At 35.1% G+C, this 10222-nt stretch overlaps 1 non-coding gene across 1 annotated transcript; it reads right to left on the bottom strand.

The window, feature by feature from the left end:
* Nucleotides 1-594: 594 nt before the first annotated feature.
* Nucleotides 595-701, bottom strand: LOC136201657 (small nucleolar RNA R71). The gene has a single exon (XR_010674003.1). It is a non-coding gene; the product is annotated as a small nucleolar RNA R71 (small nucleolar RNA).
* Between the last annotated feature and the right edge of the window lie 9521 nt (nt 702-10222).

Raw genomic sequence — 10222 nt, 5'->3', positions numbered from 1 at the left:
TAATATATTTATTCTTCAAATTCTGTTTTGTCGTAGTTTCGGTTCGTGCAAGATTTCAAGTTCATGCACAGTTCTCGTAGTTCAGGCATACCACCAAAACCACTAGACCCAGAAATTGAAAGGACACTTAAGAAGAACAAAAACAACAACAAAAACAAAAACAAACACAAGAACAAAAACAAAACCCCAGTAAAGACAAATACCGAATCTGGTAAAATGGCAGACCCACCAACACTTATGGATTACGCTAGGCCAGGTGTGGCCGGTGTGACCAATAGTATCGTTAGACCCAGAATCACCGCAAACCAATTTGAAATTAAGCCTGCGTTGCTTAATATGTTGCAAAATAATGTAACATTTTATGGGTTAACTAACGAAAATCCTAACACCCATTTAACAAATTTCCTTGAAATTTGTGACACTTTTAAAATCCCAGATGTGACTGCAGAAGCAATCAAACTTCGCCTTTTTCCTTTCACTTTGAAGGATAGGGCTAAAGAATGGTTAACTTCTATGTCAGCCGCAACTTTTGCCACTTGGGAACAATTAGCCCAAGCGTTTTTATCAAAAAAATTTCCTTTAGCAAAAACCGCAAGAGTCATTAAAGAGTTAACATCTTTTTCTCAAAATGATAATGAAACTCTTTATGAGGCTTAGGAACGTTTTAAAGAACTTCAACGTTTATGCCCACACCACCAATTGCCCGCTGAACTTTTAATGCAAACATTTTATAATGGACTAAATCCTACAACTAGAGGTTCATTGGACGCTATGTCTGGAGGGTTATTCATGAAGAAAACATCTGCCCAAGCAAGAGAACTTTTGGAGGAAATGGCAATCAACAGTTGTATGTGGCCCGCGGAACGTGGACACGTACCAATAGTGAAACCATCATCCTCAGCAACATCATTAGTTAAAGGTATAGTGAATCTTGATCCAGTAGCGATGTTGCAAGCCCAATTTTCTGCTTTATCGCACAAAATTGATAGGTTTATGGCACCGTGTGATCCTAATGGTAACCCAATCCAAACAGATGTGGACTACGAAGGTATGAGTGAAATTGAACAGGTAAATTTTGTCCAAGGGCAAAACCAAAACAATAACCCTTATTCCAATACATATAATCCTGGATGGAGAAATCATCCTAACTTTAACTGGAGAGATAATAATAATAATACTAATGCTAATCAAAATCGTACTGCTAATTATCAAAATCAATCAAGAGATACGATTAGCACTTTATCTTCTAAAATCGACAAATTTATTGATGCTATGAGCGGAAAAATAAGTAATCACGACGATGGTTTTAAACGGATCGAGAATAAATTCGATCAGCTTATTAAAAACCAATCATCTAGCATCCATAATTTGGAGATTCAAATTGGACAACTCGCTAAATCAATTCCATCCCGCAAAGAGGGAAGTCTTCCAAGCCATACGAAAGAAAATCCAAAAGAGCATGTTAAGGCTATCACTCTTCGTTCAGGGAAAAATTACTTAGGCCCGGAAATGCCCGGAAATTCGACCTTACCTGGAACTGATTTACCAAAGCCCAAAGAAGATACTTTAAAACAAAAAGATGCACCAATTGACTCTAGTACAAAAACTTTTGTACCCAAACCACCTTTTCCACACAAAGTCCGCAATAAGGACTATGATAAACAACTTTTAACATTTTTAGATAAACTTAAAAATTTGCATATTAATTTGACGTTTATGGATGCGATTACGCAAATTCCCAATTATGGTAAATTCCTCAAAGATTTAATTTCAAAGAAAATCAGTTGGGAAGGAATTTCATCCATTTCACTAACTGAAGATTGCAGTTCGATTGTGTCAAGCAATTTGCCCACTAAACTCAAAGATCCCGAATGTTTTACCATTCCGTGTAAATTGGGAGATATTGAATTTCCCAGTTGTCTCTGTGATTTAGGAGCAAGCATTAACTTGATGCCATTATCTATTTTTAATAAGTTAGGCTTAGAAGAAGATATCAAACGTACCAATATGGTTTTGCAATTAGCGGATCAAACCACTAAAAGACCATACGGTATAATCGAGGATGTTTTAGTTAAAGTTGACAAATTTATTTTTCCTACCGATTTTGTTATTTTAGATTTTGCTTATGATGTTAATTGTCCGCTAATCTTTGGTAGACCGTTCATGAACACGGGACGTGCTCTAGTTGATGTGTCGGAAGGGAAAGTAGTTTTAAGAATAGGAGATGATAAGATTGAGTTTGATATGAATCAAGCGATGAAATATCCTATGGAGGATTTCGCTTGTATGAAACTTGATTTAATTGAAGAATGTGTAAATGACATTGTTCAAAAAGAAGAAATAATAGAACCTATAATGAGTGAGGAACTAGAAGATAAGGACCCAGAACCTTTGATTCGTGAAGATGGACCAGTTCCGCCTTCAATTATAGTTCCACCTAAATTAGAACTTAAAGAATTACCAAGTCATTTGAGGTATGCTTTCTTAGGCGAAGGCGATTCTCTACCTATAATTATCTCTAACAAATTAACACAAGTTCAAGAAGAGAAATTGAAAGAAGTTGTTAGAAATAGGATAGGAAGTATGGGTTGGCAAATTTCAGACTTAAAAGGTATTAATCCGAGTATCGTAATGCACAGAATTCACTTAGAAGAAGATAAGCCACCTAAAGCGGATAGGCAAAGACGCCTAAATCCCAATATGAAGGAAGTAGTCAAAAATGAGATTACTAAACTTCTGGACAATGGAATCATCTACCCTATCTCGGATAGTGAATGGGTTAGTCCAATCCATTGCGTACCTAAAAAGGGAGGCATAACTGTTGTAAGGAATGAAGAAGGTGAATTAATACCTACACGAACCACCACTGGTTGGAGGGTTTGTATAGATTATAGAAATCTAAATAAAGCAACTAGGAAAGATCATTTTCCTCTTCCTTTCATTGATCAAATGATCGAAAGGATAGCTGGTCACGCTTTCTACTGTTTTCTAGATGGTTACTCCGGATTCTTTCAAATATACATTTACCCGGATGACCAAGATAAAACAACCTTCACATGTCCTTACGGAACATTTACATATAGGAGAATGCCCTTTGGTCTATGTAACGCACCTGCAACATTTCAACGTTGTATGACTGCGATTTTTAATGATTTCATTGAAGATATCATGCAAGTTTTTATGGACGATTTTTCAGTTTATGGAGATTCTTTTGATTCGTGCCTAAAAAACTTGGATAAAGTTCTGTCTAGGTGTGAAGAAACAAATTTGGTATTAAACTGGGAAAAATGTCATTTCATGGTTGACGAAGGAATTGTTTTAGGTCACAAAATATCTGAAAAAGGATTAGAAGTGGATAGAGCAAAAACTTCAGTAATAGAAAAATTACCCCCTCCAACTACTGTTAAGGGAGTAAGATCATTTTTAGGACATGCCGGTTTTTACAGAAGATTTATTAAGAATTTTTCTGTAATTTCCAAACCACTCACTAATCTACTCATTAAATATTCCACCTTTGATTTTAATGAAGATTGCGTTAAAGCTTTCGAAACATTAAAAACAGCTTTAGTCAGTGCACCTATTATTGCTAAACCCGATTGGGATTTACCATTTGAAATTATGTGTGATGCAAGTGATTTAGCTGTCGGATGTGTTTTAGGTCAAAGGAAGGATAAGAAACTTCATGTCATTTATTATGCAAGTCACACACTGTCCGGTGCACAATTAAACTACACCACAACTGAGAAAGAAATGTTAGCTGTAGTTTTTGCATGTGATAAGTTTAGGCCATACTTGTTAGGTTCGAAAGTTATTATTTATACTGATCATGCAGCATTAAGATATTTATTTGCTAAAAAGGATGCAAAACCGCGTCTAATTAGATGGGTTTTATTACAAGAATTTGATATAGAAATAAAAGACAAAAAGGGAGTAGAAAACCTTGTCATCGATCATCTATCGAGACTTGAAGATGAGAACGGTCCTATAGGTGAAACTAACGGTATACGAGATGATTTCCCTGATGAACATCTCTATCAAATGAAAAGCGTCATGTCACCATGGTATGCAGATATTGCTAATTATCTTGCAGCCAATATTGTTCCAGAAGGATTAAATTTCCAACAAAAGAAGAAATTTTTCTTCGACATTCAACAGTATTTTTGGGAAGATCCTTTTTTGTTCAAGACTTGTGGTGACGGGATAATTAGGAGATGCGTTGGTGAAAATGAATATGAATCCATAATGTCGAAATGCCATTCTAGCTCTTATGGAGGACATAATGGAGCTAACAAGACAGCAGCTAGAATATTTGAATGTGGTTTCTTTTGGCCTACGATGTTTAAAGACGTCCATTCATTTATTACTCGATGTGATAAGTGCCAAAGAACATGAAATCTAGGAAGGAAAGATGAGATGCCCCTCACAACCATATTAGAAGTTGAAGTCTTCGATATATGGGGAATAGATTTCATGGGACCTTTTCCCCCTTCTTTCGGTAAAACTTACATATTAGTTGCCGTTGATTATGTTTCAAAGTGGGTTGAAGCAATTGCAACCCAGACGAACGATTCTAAAGTTGTCGTTAATTTTCTTGACGATATATTTTGTAGATTTGGTTGTCCAAGAGTCATCGTTAGTGATGGCGGTACTCATTTTATAAACCGAAGTTTTGAAACGCTTATGAAAAAATATGGAGTACGCCACCGCGTGTCTATGCCATACCATCCTCAGTCAAATGGTCAGGCGGAGATATCAAATAAAGAACTCAAATGGATTCTAGAGAAAACAGTTTCATCCTCAAGAAAAGATTGGTCTTGTAAACTAAATAATGCGTTATGGGCATACCGTACTGCATTTAAAACACCAATAGGAATGACTCCATACCGCTTAGTGTATGGGAAGGCATGTCATTTGCCAGTCGAATTAGAACATAAAGCCTATTGGGCTATTAGGGAACTTAACTTTGATTTACGACAAGCAGGTAAGAAACGTTTGCTCGATTTAAATGAGTTAGATGAGTTGCGCCATCTATCTTACGAAAATGCAAAGATTTATAAAGAAAAAGTGAAAAAATGGCACGATGCCAAAATTAAAGTCAAACACTTTAATGTTGGGGATAAAGTGCTGTTATTTAATTCACGACTTCGTTTATTTCCAAGAAAACTTAAGTCCAGATGGATAGGACCATATTTAGTCGTCAAAACATTCGATTATGGTTCTTTAGAACTGGAAGGTCCTAACGGAGTTCGTTTTAAAGTTAATGGTAATCGATGTAAAATCTATTACGAAAATATTTCACAAATAGGAATTTCGTTCGTAACAAGATTATCTGACGTATAAATCACTCAGTTTTTCGATCACAGTTTATTTTGTTTTATTTCTTTTTATATTTTTGCTCATTTTCTTTTTATTTTATTTTATTTTATTTTTATTTTATTTTATTTCATTTTATTTTTTTTCCAAATGCCATTTTTGTGATTAGATGACTTTATGTTATGATTTAAATGCATAAAATATGTTTATTTCATGATTTTAGATTTGATTTTAGGAAATTAGAGTGAAATTGAAGTTTCAGGCAATTCTCTGCCGAGAATTTGGAATTCTCAGCCGAGAATCCTATTTTTCAGAGTTGTCCAAATAGGTTAGGTTTTTTCTGAAGTTACCGAGAATAATAAATTCTCTACCGTGAATCAGGAAAAGGGTCACGATGCCTGATTTCCGCAAGGAAATCAGCGTGTCGCGATCGAGAATTTGGAATTCTCGGTCGCGACACGCGTTTTTCCTGCACAATCAGGTCTGAATCATCCTAAACCTTTAGACGAACCCTTTGACAAACGAAACCTTAAGTTTTTTCATTTCCGAAAGGTGTAATTTTATACCTTTTCATGATTAAAACAACACCTCTTTTCATCTTAAAATCTTATAAATTAGTCCTAGAAGATTCAAGTTCTGTTACAAATCTTTTCATCTTTGTCAGATTTCTGATTTCTTCAAACACCATTTTTCATTAAGTAACAGAAACCTTGTTTCTTTTAATTCTACACCATGCCTACCAAATACAAACCTTCAAGGCACAATGCTGCCTCAAGTAACAAATGCCCAGACTTATCCAAACGATATGGGGCGCCTTTTCCTATCTTCAATCACGATGAAGGTAGGCGTTACTGGAATCTCCGTTACAAATTCTTCACTGGAATGTTGTATATGGATGAATTTCTTAACACCAAACTTGACATTAGTGATGACATGAGCCGCTATATGGATCGCCTAGGGTGGACAAAATTCGCCAAAATGCGATTTCCAATAATAGGCGACTGGATACTCGAATTCTTTTGTACCGTTCGTTTCACTAACAAACGACGGGTACGTCTCAGTTTTCGTCGAGATGGCGAAATCTTCACTTTCGGCTATCCCGAGTTGCATGCTTGGTTTGGTTTTCCCCCAAGGGATACAATCAAACGTCATCCTGGAAAAGACATGACATCCACGGATATTTGGAGAATGCTCACCGGTTTTTGGTGATTCAATTCAAAACTCGCCTATAATCACTCCTTTCACTCCAACTCCATGTTGTATTTGCACAAATTCTTGTGTCACAGTTTATTCGGTCGCACATTTAGTTGTGTGTTCCGTGACATAGATCTTTATGTTCTTGGAGATATATTCCAGGGAAATGCAGTAGATTCTTTAAAGATTCTGATGGAGGGTCTTGTCGCCGCTTCTCGATCCAAGGATAAAAAGATTGGGTTCGGCAATATAATCTGTGGAAAAATTCTTAGTACCAAGGGTACCATTGATGTTCCCTGGAGTGATGATGAATTCTTCCCGACGATAGATTATAAATTTCTCGAGCACGAAGGACTTGTGAAACGTGTCTTTCGCGCAGGGCCTCACTTTCTGTCTGCACCGGAACGTGAAACTTTCGTGCAGTTTCAGATTGATCGTATTAAGGCTAGAAATATCCCGCTTGATAGGGATGAATATATAGAGTAGTTTAGGTTTTTCATTTTAATTTGTATATATTTTTCTTATTTTTGTTATAATTTATTTGTTTGTTTTTAATTTTGTACATATATGATTCCATTAATAAATTCACTTTATTCAAATATTTCATCTTTGTTCATTTATTTTCTAATAGTTGCAAATATTGGTTAAATGACAATAATTAAATGTTTAGATTAGTCTAATAAGATTTCTTATTTAAACGCATAAATCAATTTTCACAAACTTAATTCATTTTAATACATTAGGTTTTTCCAATTCATTCAATTGATTAAATTCATGTATTTAATATATATTTATATGAACTTAATATGCACTTAATATGATTATTTTAACTTGTATGCATAAATAAGCATTTAAGTTTCATTAATTCTTCATTTACCATTTATTGCACTTTAATTCAATTTATTAAGGTTAAACCTTTAGTTTTCCTTGCAATTAATGTCATTTATTTTAGTTTTTAAGTGCAGGGACACTTTATATTAAGTTCAGGAACCATTCCATCAACAAAATTGCACAAACCAAGTCAATCGGCATCAAAATAGCCACTTTTGACCAATTCTCTACTGAGAATTAATAATTCTCGGTATGAGCAGCAAAAAACGGACCGATTTCAGGGCGAAAATTCCCTGAAAGTCGCGTGCCGCGGCCGCAGCTTTGCTATTCGCGGTCGCGAAACGCGATTTATAGGCCTTTTGATTCCGATTTTTGACTCAATTTTTGCCTATTCCTATTCCTATTCTACCTATACATTTACCTAATCCCCCTATATAAACCTACCTCTTACACAAACCTCACATCACCTCTATTTTTACCCAATCCCTTACTCCTAACTCTTCCCCATAAACCTACTTTCACTCTTCCCAATTTATTCATTACCTGAGAGTTCAAAGATTCAGGTTTGGGATTTGTATGTTTTGGATAGTTTGTTTAAAGGCTTGCGGATTGATAGCATTGGTATGTTGTTTGATAATTTGTTCCGTGCTTCGAGGGCTAGTACCATTCATATCCCTCTTTGTAATTTTATCACCGCTATTGTGTTGGGAGCGCGGGGTGAATTGGCGGATTTTGACATCTCCACCTACCGTGGGTATGTTCCACTCTTGGACATCTCGGCTCTTGAACGGGCTCATTTATTGCTTCCGCAAGGTCCCCCCATCTGTATTTCGTATGCCTCCCGTATTGCCCACCTTCGTGGCACTATGAGTGGTGGCGCTTCAAGTTCTCAATTTGTAGGTACCGAAGGCGGCGGAGAGGCGGAAGGAGAGGAGGATGAACCCCAAGCTCAACCACAACCCCAAGCACCTCAAGCGGATGATTCGGTGGATTTGCGGAGGATTTTGAACCAAATCAATTCCAACAATCGTCAAATGAACTTAAGAATTGATGATTTGGTCGAAAAAAACATGGTGATGAATGACAACCTCAATCTTTTGAGGCGTGAGCATAGATCGACTCGGCATCGGATGCTTTCCTTTTTCCGACGCCGAAATGTGGAGACTTCACCTACACCTCCGGATTCCCCGCCTCAAGCATAGGTTGTTTTCTTTATTTTTATTTTTTTATAATTTGGTACAATTTTAATTTTACTATGTTTGGTACAATTTTTAATTTTTAATTTTATGTTGAATGTTTCATTTGCTTCAATTTCTATCTTTATTATCGTATGCCTTATTTCGTATTTAATTTTTATGTTTTCTCAATTTTTGCACCAATGAGGACATGGTCCAATTTAAGTGTGGGAGGAGATATACATATATCATTTACACTATACGAAAAAAATGCAACGAAAATATTATTTAACAAAACGAAAAAATGCAACACTAATATATTGCAAAACATTTTTCATATGTTCATAAAATTAACCATAAGTTAATATGATTATTTGTTTAGGTTATCTTTATCGTTAGAAAAAATATTTCTATACGGGTGATATTTTCAAATTTTTCACAAATCTCCGATACGATTTTAAGTAAAAACGTCTCGAGTGAATGTATTTTAAGTAAATAAATTCTTTATTTTTAAATCTCTATTTTTATATCATGAAATTCATGATACAATAAATCTTATTTTAAATTTTCAATTAGGTTTATAGGCATTAAATTGAACTAACATTTTTAGCTCGGTTTGATTTCGTCTTACATTAACACCAATTGAAGTTTTTAAGGAAACTTTAGCCATAATACATGTTGAATTTTAAGTCAATATAGGATGAATGTGCTATCTTTCTTTTTTCCCAAGTTACAATTTTAATTTTATAATTCATATTAATTAATCAATTAGTTGAATTCTTAACTTTTGGCCATGATTGAGACCAACCTTATCACAATCGAGGTATGAAAGGGAAGAAAATTAAGTACCGTTTACTTTCGGCCACGGTTGCGACCACCCTTATCACAATCGAGGTATGGAAGGAACGTCAAAAGCAATAACAAAAAATAAGCGTGTTTAAGTTTAAAGTAACGATTGCGTCCACCCATGGCATAGTCGGTACCTCTTAAGCAAACACAAAGCAATAAAATACGTATAAAGTTACGATCAAGACCACCCTTATCTCGGGCGTAACTAAGTAAGTAATTAACCTAAGTACTTATTTTAAATTTAATATATTTCATATATTAGTTTAGGTTTGGGAAAGGAAATTTTGTGCTTTGAAATGCCTTGAGACGAAAGACTCAATAACATGCGTGCTTATATCGTCCCGAATGCTTCAATTCAAAATTGGAAATACAAGACGAATGATATATCGTATATTATACTAAGTTAATTTGATATTTTGCGTATAAATTTGCCGTGCGAAGTAAGTCTTTTCGGCTTAACTAATTTAAAAGGTAATACCAAGATATATGTTTTATTTTTATAAAGAGATTAGTTAAAGAATAAATTCAGAGAAATTTTGCTCGGGACTAACAAAAGATTAAGTGTGGAGATTTGTTAAGCCCAAAATATACCCAAAATATCATCAATGATTACATCAATATTGCTACGAATTTATGCTATTTATAACTGTTTAGAAAGCTTTTACTCTCGAATATGTTTCTTTCTTGTAAGGTACATAAATATTTGGTAAAATCCAAATAGGAATCAAAAGAGCTCAAAAACAGAAGAACAACCCTACAAAAGGAGTCGAAGACGACAGAAATTAAAAACGCCAAGTCGAGGACGAGAATAAAAGCCGAAGAAGTGAAAAACGTTCCGTGCCACAACCGCGGCCCCCAAA

The sequence above is a fragment of the Euphorbia lathyris genome, chromosome 7, assembly GCF_963576675.1.
Source record: "Euphorbia lathyris chromosome 7, ddEupLath1.1, whole genome shotgun sequence".
NCBI classification, from domain to species: Eukaryota; Viridiplantae; Streptophyta; class Magnoliopsida; order Malpighiales; family Euphorbiaceae; genus Euphorbia; species Euphorbia lathyris.
This window is presented reverse-complemented; position numbering and strand designations above follow the sequence as displayed.